Raw genomic sequence first — 16,676 nt, 5'->3', positions numbered from 1 at the left:
CTCAAGTTTTAAGCATTCAGATTGTTTCAGTTCTAATATCCTGCAAAAACTTGCAAAATTATTCTTAGTGAATAATATGAAATTATAGAGTTACCTAAACAGCATACTGGTGGCAATTAGTCTCTGTTTTATAACCCTGACATTTATTATTTAGTCATTGCCTTTCTTCAAGTTTACATAGAGCATAGGGGATATAGAGTACTTTCAATTAGTGCAAGACAGTGTTTCACAAAAAACTGTAAACACATGCTCCAAAGTTAATCCAATATTTTCTTTAAAAGCGCACAGGGCTACAAATCAGATTACACTTTTTTTTTTTTCCAGAGATGTTCATATCTTCCCTGGATGCCAAACAATGAAAGCACTTGCTATTTAAACACAACTCTCCAGTATTTTTTTTTTTTTTTTTTTGCTTCCCAAGCTTCCGCAGTGATATCATGAGGCAAAATGCTCTCTGGAGCCTCTGTGAAAAACTACCCTCGAGCTCCAGAGGTACAGTACAATACAGAAAGATCTTTAACCCACACACCGGGCTACAGCTTGACTTGATTGATTAATTGCTTTGCTGATCTCCTTGGTCTCCGTGATATTAGAGGAAAGTAATAAATGCTCAAGCCTCTAGGTATTTTGGGGAGCTGTACATGGGCGAGACAGGATCAAATTGCTTACAAAGAGGAAGCTTCCTCAAACTGTGAGGAGCAGTTTGGCCATTTACAATGACGAGTATACCAGTCACCGTCAGGTACAGAGTTCTAGCATTCATTATTTCTTTTTTTAAGCACAAAATTCCTATAATTACCCCAGGATGTTGAACAATCAGGGAATTTACAGTCAACAAAAAATGACACCAGTGTTATATCATTAGCCTTGGTTACACTGACAATCACAAACGTAACTTCCATTTTGATGGTTTTTAGTTTTTACTTGTCTTTCGTACTTCTGCGTATTCATAACAGCTGTTCTTCATTGGCCTGTGAAAAGCCTTTTGGGAGGTTATCTGTTGGTTTTGTCAGTTTGGAACAACGTAGCCTTGACGTAACCTCACTTTATGCAGATGTCGTGCAATTTTACCTCATATCTAATTCAATTATTTCAACAGACTGTCTTAAACCAAATGACATCTGAAATCAAGCAGATCAGGCTACGTATATATTGGCAAGACAGAGATTTTTACCATTGGACTTGACACCATTGCTATTATATCTATTTGACATTTCTTTGGGCATTTTTTTTTTTTGGTTGTGTGCCTTTATTATATTTTAGACTATGTAGCAAATACCAGGGTAGGCGGAGACATACATGTATGCAGTATGGATAGCCTCTCCGCCAATCGTTCACTCACACCAAGGCCAACAAGAGACAACTCACATGATCACTGTGCCTGGGATGGCTAATCAGGAGATCACAGTTGGGGTGTTATAGTCATACCGATCATGGATCGTAATGGCCCTGGTCCCTTTTTTGCATGCCATTCCCTATCTCTCTGTTTCCTTGTTTATTCTCAGCTTTCAAATGTTGTCTATCACATAAAGTTATAAAATGCAGCATCACAGCAATGGCCGTTTGAAATTTGTATCGTGAAGTTCAAACTTTTACTGTTATTTGAAAGCAGGAAGTGCTTTATTTTGCTCATTTAGGGTGTTTTGCGAGCACGACAATCTCTCTCCCTCAATAGTTTGCTGCCATCTCGTGTCAATGCGAGTGAGTGGATTATATTAAGAAATACCCAAGTTTTAACTGAATGTACTGTACATATTAGAAGAACTTTTTTTGTGCTGTATTACATTTACATGTTCTATTTACATGTTTATGTGTAAATGAAGGAACATTATGACATGAGCTTAGCTGACTGTTTAGCTCAATTCATGCACTAAATGTGAACAAAATAAATGGTAGATGCCATCTTTTTATCCTGCAGTGAACTTTTTTTTAAAGTTTCATTGCTATGTGTGTTTAATTCAGTTCCCATCAGCTGAAAAATGTAAGAAACGTTTATTCTAGCTATATTTCCCCTGTACTAAAAAATGTGGATTGTACCCCTATTTTCACTAGAACATCAGGATAATTTTCATTTTTTATTCAAGTGTAGTGGGGTAGGACTATAAATATTAAAATCAGTTTCTCCTCTCTCACTGTAATCTCTATGAATCCCTTTGTATTTTCTCTCCAGCGACTCTGTTGCAAGTCTTTCCCTCTCTGCTCTCCAACCCCTCTGCTCTCTCTAATGCCTTCCCCTCATTCTCTTCGTGCTCCAGTAAGCTCCTCTCCCTCCTCCCCTCTCTCCTCTCCATTTCCTGGAGCTACACCAGCTAGTCTGGCTCCCCATGCTTCGTAACTGGTGTGTCCTCCTCTTCACAATCTGGCCAGCTTTTGCCCTGTGCTTTTGGTGGAAGAGAAACCGCTGCTGCGTCCTTGGGGGAGTCACGCTGGGCCGGAGGATTAATGGGATGTTTAGGTCTAAGCGTATCGTCCATCATCCTGTACCACTTCCAGGATGCAGGAGTAGTTTCTCTTCACTCTGTTGCCATCCCTGTGGGTGGGTCCTCTAGCTTTTAAAAAGAAATAAAAAAAGACATTCTATTATTTTAAGATATTGTAAACTGACTTGTGCTGTCATAAAACGAAATTGCTTAGAGTTTTTCTTTGAGATTTTCCTGCTCTCTATTTACTATTTGGTTCTATTTTTCCCTATAGTTTTATTTTATGTAAGCTCTATAATTATTAAGGAACAATGGTCAATTAAAATCAAAGATGATTTCCTTGTGACCCTTTAAAAGTGATTCAAACTTACAATTCCGTTGTGATGCATTTTAATATCATGTCTGCTCTGTGAGCAGTTTAGTTTCTGTTACTGTGTAGACCAGGGGCCCATTTCACAGAAGCAACTTGCAATCATCACAGCATCATGTTCCACAAATTATTGTCATTCACAAATTGCTATATCTTTTATTATCTTGTTTAAAGCCACCAGGCACACAAAATATCCAGGCACATAGCAATTTCTGCCAGTATACATATAAACAAGCTACTCACAATCACTAACAAGACTAAATGGGGTTTTTTGGCCATAATGTCAAATGTACTGTCATTGCTCAGTGTTCACGCCGTCTAAAATTAGGCTAGATAAGGGGCCACATCAAAGTTTTCACTTTCAGTTTATCAGAGAAGACTGGGAAGTTAAATCCCTATCTGCTTTCTGTCCGGATACAACATGAGAAATGACCAAAAATATCCTATGGCGATATCCTCATTTTGTTTTGTCACTAGGGATGGTAATTTTTAGCCAAGTACTTCTTTAGTCAAGAAGATTTCAAGAGCCCAAAGGTATTATGTTCACAGTGGCAAGCTGGGTCACATACATCTTCATATTGTCCTGAAAACTGACAATTTGTCAACTCCAACATTCAGCCCAAGTAACTAGCTATCAGAATGTACACATAACAGAAAATGGAAATATTTGAGTAGTGTGCAATTATCTACCCCCAAATGACTTAATCGGCACCTGCATAAAGCACACACCAATGTTACTTGGATGTGGTTACCTTGGCAGCCCAACTAAAACGCACAAAGGCAAATGTAATATGTTTTCTTGGACGCTATTAGTTGGAAAGTAAACCTGAGTAAATAAGACAATAATGGCATACCTTTGTGCACACTTCACATGGTTTAGTGTTGCCACGACATCTGCAAGTATGCCATCAGCTAGCCCTCAACTTGAAAAATTGCTCCAGCACTTCTGCTCCAAATCTGTACCCTTTTGGCTCAAAAAGGGTGGCAATGCAGATTCCAAGGAACACAGCTGTCTTGACTGTATTAAGTAATGGACACTCACATATCCACGGATGAAACAGTGAGTTGACAGGGAGTTCATGACACATCGCAGACAGGGGAATAGTGTCAGCTGACTCCAAGGACATTGTCCCTTTACCCCTTCACAGTATGTAGACCGGCTGCTGTGATGAAATGTGAAGTGACAGCTCTGTGATATACAGTCAGCTATTAACATAATTCAGTCTTAACCCTTTGTTAACATGACTTTTTTTTGTCTTAAACCGTGTTATATTGCTAAAATTAACAAGTGATGCAACAAATAAATTAAAAAACACGTAGGCAGATCTTCACTTTCTATTCAGGCTACACTACTGTAGTAGAAATATTGAATTTTGGACTGGATTTTGGAGCTGTTGTGACTATGCATTTGGCATGGACTGGGTGCTCATTTCTGGTACAGAGTCAGTGGTATCACAGACATGTATGCCATCTCCTTTTCATTAGGTACATGTCCATTTATCTGCTTTTGTGCCTTTGGTGATTTCATTGAACCACATGCACCAGCTTGCCCGCTGACAGTTGGCAGATCTGAGGTTGTGCTCATGCAGGTGAGACGGTAGTGTTTTGAAGCCCATTTTGGAATGAGACTGTACTCAAGCTTGTACACAAGTGCAAAAGACCATTATTGTGGCAGAATTCTTAACGGCAGCTGTTGAAGAGAACCAGTATCTAAGTGTGTTTTCTTATATTAAAGTGGAACTGCACAGAAAAAGTTGTAAATAAGCCTTTTGTGTTTCCAGAGGGAGCTGCGTGAATTCAAGTGACGTCCCTTGAGGCTACGTCGGTTGAGGTTTAAGAATACATGTTTGAGTTAGAAGTGAGCGCACCAAACCTCCGTAGCCCGATCCTCAACTCTGCTTGAGGGTAGAAGTTCAAGGCGACATTAACCACTACTAAAGATAACACACCTCCGACTAAACTGTCGGTAGTCGAGTTGAATCATGGTTAATGTAGGGGCCAGATTTTGATAAGGAAGAAGAATGTGTTGAATAAAAAAGACAATATCTCTGGTTCTGCAGCAGTAATTTTGATCTTCCAGAATGCAATGCGTAATCAGGCTACCCTTTTAAACTAGCACTGTAAAATAAATCCTCAAATCTTCAACTACCTTGGATACTGGAATGTTATTTAAAAAACTAACCTCAACATTATTTCAAGGGTATTTAAATGATGCAGTCAAAGTTAGTTAGCAAGTGCGATGATGCACAGACAATTTAACCTCATTTACCTAAATGAATCGAGTTAGCTTTATGTATGGAGCTGTGAGAGGAGGAAATTTGACTTAGATTACTGCATCCAGGGTATCTTTATGAGCTACTGCACACAAGAGACATCCGGCTTGTAATTCATACAGGCTGTTGAATGATTATTGTGTTATTGCTTTTTCTAATTAAAATAAAATAGGCACATATTTTACTTGTCTCTGTTTATAGGAAAGTAGGACATATAGTGCAGTCAGAGCATATTAGGACAGTGACATATTTCTTATTGTGTTGTCTTGTGACCACACATCACATCTATCCATCCATTCTCTAAACTGTTTCTCCTGTTCAGGCTCACGTGGGGCTGGAGCCTTTCCCAGCACACACTGGGTGAGAGATGGAGTGCACCCTTGACAGGTTGCCAGTCTCTCCGTCACAGGGCTGACACATGTAGACAGACAAACACAATAATACTTGTGGCTAAATTGGAGTCACCAAATTGCTTAACTTACATTTAAATTGCTTAACCTACATTTCAACCAGAGCACCCAGAAGAAACCCATGCAAGGTAGACACAGGAAACCAGATGCAGAAATGAAGATGAACTGCCACGGATGCAGAAAAAAGCTCAAAATTTTAAAGTTTGTCTTACACTCGTGGAGTGTGGTGAAATAATCCTTTTTAAATTATGTGTTTCATATTTAGCAAGACTGTCAACACCTGAAAATTTTAAAGCATTGGTCATTTGTTCAAATGCTTAATCCTTTCCTTCAAAGCAATCTCATGTGGTTTAGGAAATGGCTGTCCTCTATCAGTCTGAAAGTTGTTTTCGGAACAGTCGCATTGGTTGTTGGAAAAAGGCACAGATAAATGACCTATTTTGTTGTTGTTTTTTTATGGCGACCTGATGCATTAAATCTGCACTCTTTCACAAGCTAGAAATACAGGTATGTACCACACACTGATGCTGAGGCACCTATTGTTATGTGTGTTTCATTATCTGTTGTGTACATTAAATTTAATCCACAAGGGCCAGTAGTGAACACAGCTTTCCTGACTGAACACATGCACACAACGACATATATAGCTAAATAAAAAACAGACCACTGTTTTATGTAAAGCTAAGAATAAACTCATCTGTCAGATACTCAGTAGGTAATGAATACCAAGAAAATTAGGCTGACATAGTACAAAAAGAGAGCTATATTTACAGCACTCTAAGAGGTTCCAAATTAAGAGAATATATTTAATAGCGTGCCTTACATGACACGCTTCTCATAAACTAAAAGCTGTCTTTCCACCTTAGTAATAATATCATTCCATTTTAAAGATACAACTGCATTAGCACCACCACGAAGAAGAACTAGCTTACTGTGATGTTTGACGATAAAAAAATAATTAGCAGAACATACCTTTGGGGGTATTTTTGTTTAAGAATCATTGCATGAAAACATTTTTGACACAAATCTACTCCATGGGTAGTCTCCCATTTGACATTTTAGTGGCACCATATTCAAGGTGTGTTAACACTTCCATAAAAATGTATGTAAGTCTGTCTGTTTACACCCTGTGTCTGTGTGGGTGGCCACACACACGCACACACACAGACACACAACTTCTCACCACGACAATTTTTGCATGAATAACACCTAGCGCTTCTCACAGTAGCCCATCTGGCAGCTTAGAAGCCAAGTGACCCTCTCAATATGGAACAGGTTAGTGCTTTTTTGATTACTGCGATTAGTTCTTGCAACACCAATTTGAAGTCTTTTTATCATCTGCAGCAAAAAAATAAAGACTGGGGTAACAGGCACGAGTGAGAGTAAATGGGAATAGGATGTAAAAGCGGAATATTACAGAAAGGTTAAATAAGAAAGGAGAGGGTTGTGAGGGAAAGTAAATGAAAAATGAGTGGCACAAAGCTTGAAAACAGCTGCTTGAGTGGTTGGGTATAGTGTGTGAAGTATGCAGAAATGAATGACAGCATGCTTCATGTTCATGAGAGCAGAGTGACAGAGCTAATTATAGCCATCAGGATGTTCTTGTGTTCAAAGGAAGAAGACAAGACTAAGCTAACGGAGAAAATACTCAGCAGGTGGAGACAGCTGTGTAAAATCCCTGGGGGACAGCAGCACATTCGTTAGCACGTGTGACTCCTCTTATTAGCAGGTTTTTTTTTTTTGCAGAGGAACTGTAACACTGAGTCCTTTCCACTTGTACGGTTCAGCAACTTCATGAGTTTTTTTTTTTTTTTTTTTTAAACCTTCCTCTCAAACTGTATTTCTGCTCAAAGAAATTTTATTTGCCAAGGGCAAGTTCACCCACCTCCTAACCCCTACCCCCCCAAACAGTTTCCCTTGTCACTATTTCATGTCATCACCTGTCTTTCTTTCACCATGTGGCATGTGCTACTTAACCACTGTCACTGAGCTCATGAAAGCAGTTAAAGAGGGTCGAGCACCTGCTGGAAATAAAAGGTGATACAAATTCAAATGATCCCAACTTTTTTTTTTAATGTTTCTGTATTTTTTCCACCTGTAGGCAATGCATTATAAAGTTAAAAGTCAAATTGAAAAACATTTGTTTCGGCATTTCCCATAAAAAATAATCATTTAATGAAAAAAATATAACAGAGAGAACATAAATACTCAAAGGTGCGCAAAGGTGCTATTAGATAATCACTGCATTGACTTTCATGCCGAGTGTATGAACCTGCAGAAGTGTTGGATGAATTTATTCAAAAGGTAAGTAGACTCATATCTTGGTGGGGGAACATTTTAATGAGAATAAAATAAATATTTTATTTTGTCATCTATTTTGTATTCAAAGTTTAATTTAAGGCCAGCAAAAGTGTGAGCAGAAAAGGAGATATCAAATCCAATCATGGATCCATAAAGATAGGAGAGGGGTGCTGGGAGGATAGCACCAACACCAAAAAAGTAGAAGCGGGGAATGAGCAGAGCATGTGACAGATTAAATAGGTCGCTCAATTGTTGGTGGCAAAACGCAATCTCTGCTGATGCATCACCTGGTCTATGACATGGACACAGCAACAGTTCGTCAAACAGAAATGCAGACTTGGCTTCATTTTCTGCCAGTCAAATCCTTTACTGAATAGGAACAATTTTATTAGTATAAGTTTAAATTTAGATTTCATTTTACAATCAAAGATCTCTCTGGTAGTGCATACTAAAAAGGTCAGAAAGGTGAGATCAGAGCAATTCGTCAAAATCAGATCATCAATTCTGACCTTTTTTCCCATGAAAAGTCAGTGTTGGGTTACTTACGATGGGAGCAATGTTATTTCTTTGATTTTATTAATGAATAAATTGTAACTTGAGCCTTGAGCTGCAATCATATGGTACTATTTTTGCATTACAAAAATATAGGTGAAACCATCTGAATTCCATCCAATTCCAAATTCAAAATTGGGATTTACAGAAAGTTTGGCAGTGTGCCGACAGTTGTCTGTTACCTAAACCATAATAGTCAGGTTGAACCTTTCCCGATTACATTCAGGCAGCCTTTCACTGCAGATACAGAAAGAGCAAATGTTATTCATAATAAATTAGAATAATTAATTTCATTTTTCCTGCTGTAATGAAAACATACTGTTCTAAATTAGCCTACGACTAATGTGCCTATTGAATGCGGATTTTTCCGTTCTGTCACTCCACTGCTTTTATATCTCTGGTGATATAAAGTGTTCTTATCCCTGCGGTAGGACTTAGAACACTCATTGACTTTTAATGCAAAATACACATCCTGCTAATTTTGCAGGCCTACTATAAGATAATAAAATTGCAGAATTGGAGAAATGTTGAAACGTATTACCATAGAAAGCGATTCCTACATAAGATGTAATAGACTAATCCCTAACAGAATTTTGTGCCAGTTAATTACACTGTATGGGAAATATTTCTAACTCCAGGTCTCCACCCCCCTCGCCATCAATTGATTTTTCATAGCACAGAGCAGAAATGCCCTCTCCATCTCAATTGTCAGAGGCAGCAAGATCCACTTATAGGTTCTTAGGTAATTGCAATGCAAATGAGGTTCTCCAAAGACAAATTAGCCACCCTGAAAGAGGGGCCATGTCCTCAGTTGGCTGTCTGTCTGTTGGCTAGTCCACTGGAAGGTATAAAAGCCCCCACTCTGATTAATAAAACATGACTGAGAATTCCTGATGATCTGCATGGGAGACAGCTTTGCTCTCTATCTGTCGTTGAGAAACATCAGTGTTCTGTGCTCGCCATTCTAAACAACACCTGCAGACTTTGGTCAAAGCAAGACTCCGTTTCACATGTGAGGAAAATAGTACTTTGTGGCTAAAGGATCCACCATATGTTGTCATTTAAAGACTTTTGGTGAAGACATGTTTGTATGTGTGGGGTTTAGGAAATCATCAAGATTCTGATCAGTTCCTAATATTGAAAGTGACCGAAGTAGTCAAAGAATCACATTTAATCTATCAACTTCTGAGTTTAAGATTTCTTTTTTCTTTTTTCTTTATTTTTTTCCTTTTTTTTTTTTTTGCATGAATAAATATCTAAAACCGCTGGGGAACATTTGCCTTTGGTTAAGCGATGATGTGAAAATATGTGAAAATATGCTTAAACGTGTAGTTTCTCCTCTTTGAGCAGAATCAGTTACAATGCACGTCCATTCAGCCCTGGAAACAAGTATTCTCATTTAGTCTGTTAACATTAGAGTCATGTAGGGTCTCCAACTGGGATAACACAGGGTGAAATCATTCATGTAAATTTGTGCATACACAAGGTGCAACTGTGTGAGTAGCCATGCATTTTAATGAAGCTGACACTGTACTCTTGGGTGGCAGTGTGTTCAAGTGTGGAAAATATGTTGGTTGGAATGTGTTTGGCACTAAAGCCTTACTTGGCCCTGTGTAGGGGACACAAATTGTAGAGCATGTCTGTAGAGAATTAATGTGTGCACTGTCTCATTGCAACTCAATTTAATACTGCAGTGATTAATGAAGTCCTAATTAGCCATAGTTCACCTTTACCTATTGCATTTGTGCTGTTATATGTTCTTAAAATGAAATGAATGGATGCTCTGTTTCTTAATATTTTTCAGACGTGCTGAAATGTAATGCTGTAGCTGTAGGTACTGTACAACAACATATGATACACCAGATTGCTTATAACTTCCTTTTATAATTTTGAAAATAACATCATATAATATAATTTTGCAACATTATGCAACACACGTTCGCTTTTACAAGATGTAATGAAAGGCAAACCCAAGCTGCTTGGAAGGGAACGCAACTGAGACACCTTGGGAGTTTTAAGCCTTTTGACTTTTGACAATCTCATGAAAGGCTGATGTTGCTTTAACTAATGTTTTGAGGCAGTGGTCCACAGAGTAATCCCAGATTTCTATAGCTCATTAACATGAAACTGATGAAGTGTAGGGCAATTAATAAAAGGTCATGCCTGTCAGTTGCCAGAACCTCCCACAGAATGTATGGCACCATGCCAAAAACATGAGAAACACCAATGTGATAGAGCCCAGGATTTGCCAGGATTTGCTGGTAACAAAATGCATTACACACAGTTGATATTTAAAAAATCAGAGTTAAGGTCACATGCAACAAAAGGTTAATAGTAATGAACATTGGACATGGTCCACTATGCTCATCAGAAAGACTTATATTTTCAAGTTGTTTTTTTTGGGGGGGGGGGGTTTCTTATAAAAGTGCATCTGCACTGTTCAAAGTCCATGCTGCTTCCCCATGGGCCAATAGAGCATATCATATAGTATTCCATGAAACAGCAAGAATATGTAACAAGTCCTGCGCATTGAATGACAAAACACAATGTTTGTAACTACCCTCCAGAATGACACATACAGCATACAGACGTATCAAGGGCATATTCAGGCCGTAAGTATTTGGACAATTACACACTATTTTATTGTTCAGGCTCTGTGCTTCAGCACATTAATTTTTAAATAACATAATGGATACGTTAAAGTGCCAAGTCTCAGCTTTAATTTGAGTAGGTTTACATCAATATTGAAAGAACTGTGTGGGAGATATAACCCTTTTAACACATTTAACATGCTGCTCAGTGTTGACTGAGAGCTGAGAGTTGCTATTTAGATTGAGGTGGAGTTGCCCATATGAGGAGTAAAGAAATGATAATAATGACGTTCAAAATAACAATAATAATAATAATAATCTATCAGAGATATATTGAAGTTGTTGGTTTGCCAAAATCAGGTCAAAAAGCAGGTGCTCAGAGGAAAACTTGAAAGTAGTTTACGATCTGATCTATTAGTGTTGTTGATGACCAGAAAATAATTTGCTTGGTGAGGAGAAAACCCTTTCTGACTGCACAGCAAGTCAAGAATGCTCTCCAGGATGTAGTCACATGTTTCCTTGTCAATGATCAAGAGAAGACTTTGTGAACATAACTTCAGGGGATTCACCATTAGATGCAAACCCCTGGTAAACCTCAAAAATAGAATGGCCAGGCTGCAGTTCACAAAAACACACTAGAAGAAAACGGTAGAGTTCTGGAACAAAGCTCTATGATGAAACTATGATGAAACAGAAATCAATCTCTATCAAAATTATGGAGACAGGAAACTGTGTGAGAAAAAAGGAGCAGCTCATAAACCAAACCATACCAACTCATCTGTCAATCATGATGGTGGTTCTATTGTAGCTTGGGCACGTATTGCCGCCAATGGAACTGGCCGACTGGCATCTATTGGTTATTTCACTGCTGTCAGAAGCAACAGGATGAATGCAGAGGTATACAGCAGCATTCTGTGCGCTCAGATTCAGCCAAATACATTAGAACTCATTGAGAGCTTCTCAGGGTGAAGACGGGGAATATCCTGGACTGGTCAATTACCTGATCTCAATCGGATTGAGCTGCATTCCGCTTGGTGAAGACCAGGCTAAAGGCAGAGAGACCCCACAATGAGCAAGTGCTGAAGGTGGCTGTAGTGAAGGCCTAGGAGAGCATCACGAGGGAAGATGCAAAGTGTCTTGTGACGTCCATGGTTCATAGATTTCAGTCATTGACTACAAAGGATTCTATTTATATTAAATATTTTATGATGATTTTGTTTGACTTCATGTGTGTCTGTCCATTTACTTTTGAACCCCTAAACATTTGGCACTATGCGTTGGACGGATGGAAGCACACTTAATAGCAATGTCAATGTCTTATTCCCTCCTTTCTGAAAATGCTGACACTGTTGTGTTTCTTGGGAGTACAGGCCCATGTGTGAGAACAGTGTATGGCAAATTCTCTATTCCAATCAATGACACAGGGACAAATTTTAAGTCAACGACAAACTTGACTGGGAATAACATCATCAAGTTTAAAGTACCAAAGGAGCACCTTGTGGTGTAAGCGAACAACCGAATTTGCATTTTGATCAGAAGATCTCAATATATTCCAAGATACCAATCTATGACCTATTGAAAGCGACCTGAGATACGTAAACAGGATCATTTATCAAACCTAGGATTAGCCCTATATGTTTCTCATGGAGTCCTCCACAAATGCAATTTCTGGTTGAGCTGGTCAGCAGACTTTCTTTTGAGCTATGATAATAATTCCTACCATTGGACCAGTGTGTGAAAATGTTGTAAACACACTTGTTAGTTGCATCATGTCTCCAAGTTTTATCAAAACTCCACCAGATGTTTTGGAGCCAATTTATTCTCCCTCTCCCCAAATCATTGACGAGAACAATTACGTTGCTGTGTTGTTGTTTTTACAGCCATTCTAATGCACTAAGTAGTGCTGGTTCCATAATGTTGTCGCAACCTTCATGAAAACATGTTCAGCATCATTAATTATTTGCCTTTTAGGCCCACCATGGATTGATTTTACTACAACACAATTGGATTATGTTGCACAAGCTGTTCGAAGTAATTTTCCACTAATTTTGGGTCTCTATATGTTTCTACAGCTGCTTTACTTGTGCTGGAGAAGGCTGACACGGCTTTATACAACCTTACCGGCATTTCTATTTACACAACTTCAAAATTCAGATTTTTGAAAAGTAAAAATTAACAGTACCCTGTCAAGGATAATGGTATTATTCCACAGATTATTCTCTGTCCATAAAATAACCCTGTAGGAGTATGCGTTTAGCATGTGAAATCTGAACAGTGAGAAGGTGCTTGTAACTAAAAACATTTTTAATTTGAAAGACTTATGCATTTCAGGGGAAAAAGTTATGTGCTGCAGCCTGCAAACAGAATGATTCATTCAGTTCACAAGGTTCATTGTGGAGTACTTGCAGATGGCCATAGAAAATAAATGAGATTTTCAAAGTGTGTGTAGGTGGAATATTTCTGTGTAGATGTGCTCTGCCATAAACACAATTATATGTCTAACCCCTGACAGCAGGTTGAGAGACAGAGAAAGCAATAGTGTTTGCATATATCATTTTCAACTCTGACATCTAGTATATGTGTGTGCATCCTTAACTATGTGAAAATGTGGCTACAGTAGAACACGTGTGAAATTTTAAACATTTTCATAAGCATGTCTAACAAACAGTTGAAGCAACACACGAGGAAAGACACACTGTTTGTGTTGGCATTGATTGTTCCCCATTAAGCCCGAGGATACACCAGCTCTGCTGAGGAACTAATTATGGTGGATACCATCCAAGATGAGCCGAAGTACATCCCTGGACTGAAACACCAGTGTTTTTTCAATGATGTCCCTTGATAGAAGAAAAAATCCACAAAGGAAATACAATGGCATTAAATGACATAAATGACATTTTTGATCTCTGTTAATTGTTTTTTTGTCTTCAGCAATCATGAGATGGGTATCAAGAGTAGAGAAATATACCAACATCCATGTGCTGATTAATTAGTAGGCCTACTAATAAATATTATATTTAATAAATGTAGAAGGCACATTAATTTATTTTTGTGATTTTCAGAATTTTGCTTCAATTAGTCAAGACTAATTACTCCAGGAAAAAGATTACAGAAAACATGGTCTTCTTGCATTAATCTGTTGACCAATAACTTCCTTTCACTTGGAATGGATTGTATTAAAGTTTCCAAATTTTTAGAGAGAATGACAATTTTTTCCTTTCTTTAGCCATCAAGTAATAACCATCATGTTTGCCTCGTTCAGCATTAGCTCCAACAGCTAAAGGCTTTCATGCCTCACTGTCAGAGAAATTTGGAAAATAAGACCATTACAGGTGACCATCTGAGCTCCACAGGGATTAACCACCTGTGAGGGTGTGTGACTTAAAAGAAAGAGGAAAAACAGCCAGTCATGGACAGGTGGCTCTTGCTGTAGGCAGTTTTAGCAGGCCAGAAATAAGTGATTTTATCAGCTGGACTGTTGGAGGAGACTTTTTGTATTCTAAGCATTGGGGGACCTTTTTTTAAAGATATGGCACAGTAGCATGACATACACCATCTGCTTCATATGTTATCAATTTATCAGTTCCCGGTTAATTTTGACTATGTTATGCATTCATAGTTCTATACTAAAAATGGAATGACAAAAGTACTTTTCTTACATACAGTAAGGTATAAAAGTATTTTGGACAGTGACACCATTTTTGTAATTTTGCATCTGTACACCATCACAATGGATTTGAAACGAAAACATGATAATGTGACTGAAGTGCAGAATTTCAGCTTTAGTTCAAGGGGTTTAACAAAAAAAAAAACCCTTGAATTGCATTAACTGATAAGGAATTACAGCCATTTTTATACATTGTCCCTCCATTTTTCAAAGGTCAAACGTAATTGGACAAACCAACATAATTAAAAATATAAGGATTATTTTTGATACTTGGATGAAAATCCTTTGCAGTCAATGACTGCCTGAAGTCTGGAACCAATGGAAATCACCAAATGCTAGATTTCCTCCCTCGAGATGCTTTGCCAGGCCTATACTGCAGCTGCCTTCAGTTGCTGCTTGTTTGTGGGTCTTTCTGCCCTCAGTTTTGTCTTCAGAGAGTAACACGCATGCTCAGTTGGGTTGAGGTCAGGTGGATTTCTTTGCCTTGAGAAGTTCTTGGGTTGCTTTTGCAGTCTATTTTGGATCATTATCCAAATGTACTGTTAAGCAGCAGTCACATCATCAACAATCACCATTTACCCAATTCCAGTGGCAGCCATACATGCCCATGCCACAAAACTGACTCTACCATGCTTGTGGTTTGCACCTTGGAGTAAACCCTTCTTTGTTATTAACCTACATTATTTAAACTTTGTTCTTTTTCTTCTACTCTAATCGGCACTTTACTAACTATATTTAATATTTCAACTCAATATAACTTCTTTTCAGTGTATATACCACAGTGGATGGTAGCATATTTTAATCAGTCACTTATATGTCCATTAAATTGTATTTTTCAATGTACTACTCAAAGCTAAGGTTAAAAAAAATTAGTGTGTGTCTTGGTTTGTTCATGCATGTGTGTGTGAATGTGAGTGTTAGGCTAATGAGAAGAATAACCTGCAAAGAGAGTTGTCTCCGACTCTCATCTGAATTTATTTAATTGCCTCTCTGGTTATTAAAAATGTGTTTTCAGACTATATGATTTATAGTCAGATGGTGGGGCAGGAAATGGTAAATTCATTGCCGTGTGTTACACCAGCTAAGGCACCACCTGCTCAACAGCATGTCCAAGGGGAATCACTGCAATCTATTACATGCTCTCTCTAGAGCACAGCTTGTTTTGTCGCTCCATGCCCAGTGGGTAATTTGGAACCTAGCCCACTGTTTTCTAAAACATCCAGGACACTTATACAACAAAATATTTCAAATACAAAAGCATACTCAATTTATTATTCAGAAAGTAAAATTTAGGTCTTAGAGTGTGCTTTGCTTGACATAAAGATGCATAGGGACAACATTTAGAAGATAATGGTGGAGAAACAGCTAAATGTTCAGCACCTAGCATTCGGCAAATCTGTATGAAGGTATTTTACTACAGTATAAAGAAAGTGAAATGGCAGTATATAGCATGAAAACTATTTAGATACTTACATTGTGCAGTCCTCTCCATGCATCAAAACAATTCAGAAAGGCAAAAGGCAGCAAAATGTGTTTAAAGGGGCAATATGTATTTTAGTTTAAAACATTCAAAACGTAACTACAAATTACCAGAAGAAGGCGAAGAAATAACAGTTTTGACGTTACATCTAAGACATCTATGTATTGCGTTGCAGTGATATCTACTGAAGTTAGCATGCTAACCGGCTAGCCTTGGCCCATCCCATCTCATAATACCACTTTGTACCTCAAGAGGCGACAGTGACAGTGACAGCCTAGGCTTCAAATGTGTTTGTTGTTAAGGACTGCTGGTCCAATCCCCTGCATGACAGAATTATTAAACACAGTCCCCTCATATGTGTGTTTCTAAATTTTGAATCCTATGCACAAATTTAATTTTATCAACACTACAGTCATCAAATACTCAGTTAACTTTGAACTCGAATGCAAGGGTTGGAACCATGGAATTTATTCACAACAACCTTGCTCATACTTTGAGTTGGATATGTCGCAATTCAGTAAATAAGCATATGGTGCTTAAGTAAACAAAATCCAGAAAAGAACCAAGCACTTAAGAATAAAAAAAGCATTTTAAAAAATTTCCCTGTTTATT

This window comes from Xiphias gladius, chromosome 20 (genome assembly GCF_016859285.1).
Source record: "Xiphias gladius isolate SHS-SW01 ecotype Sanya breed wild chromosome 20, ASM1685928v1, whole genome shotgun sequence".
NCBI classification, from domain to species: domain Eukaryota; kingdom Metazoa; phylum Chordata; class Actinopteri; order Istiophoriformes; family Xiphiidae; genus Xiphias; species Xiphias gladius.
The sequence above is the reverse complement of the archived record's forward strand: the minus strand, read 5'-3'. Positions refer to the sequence as shown.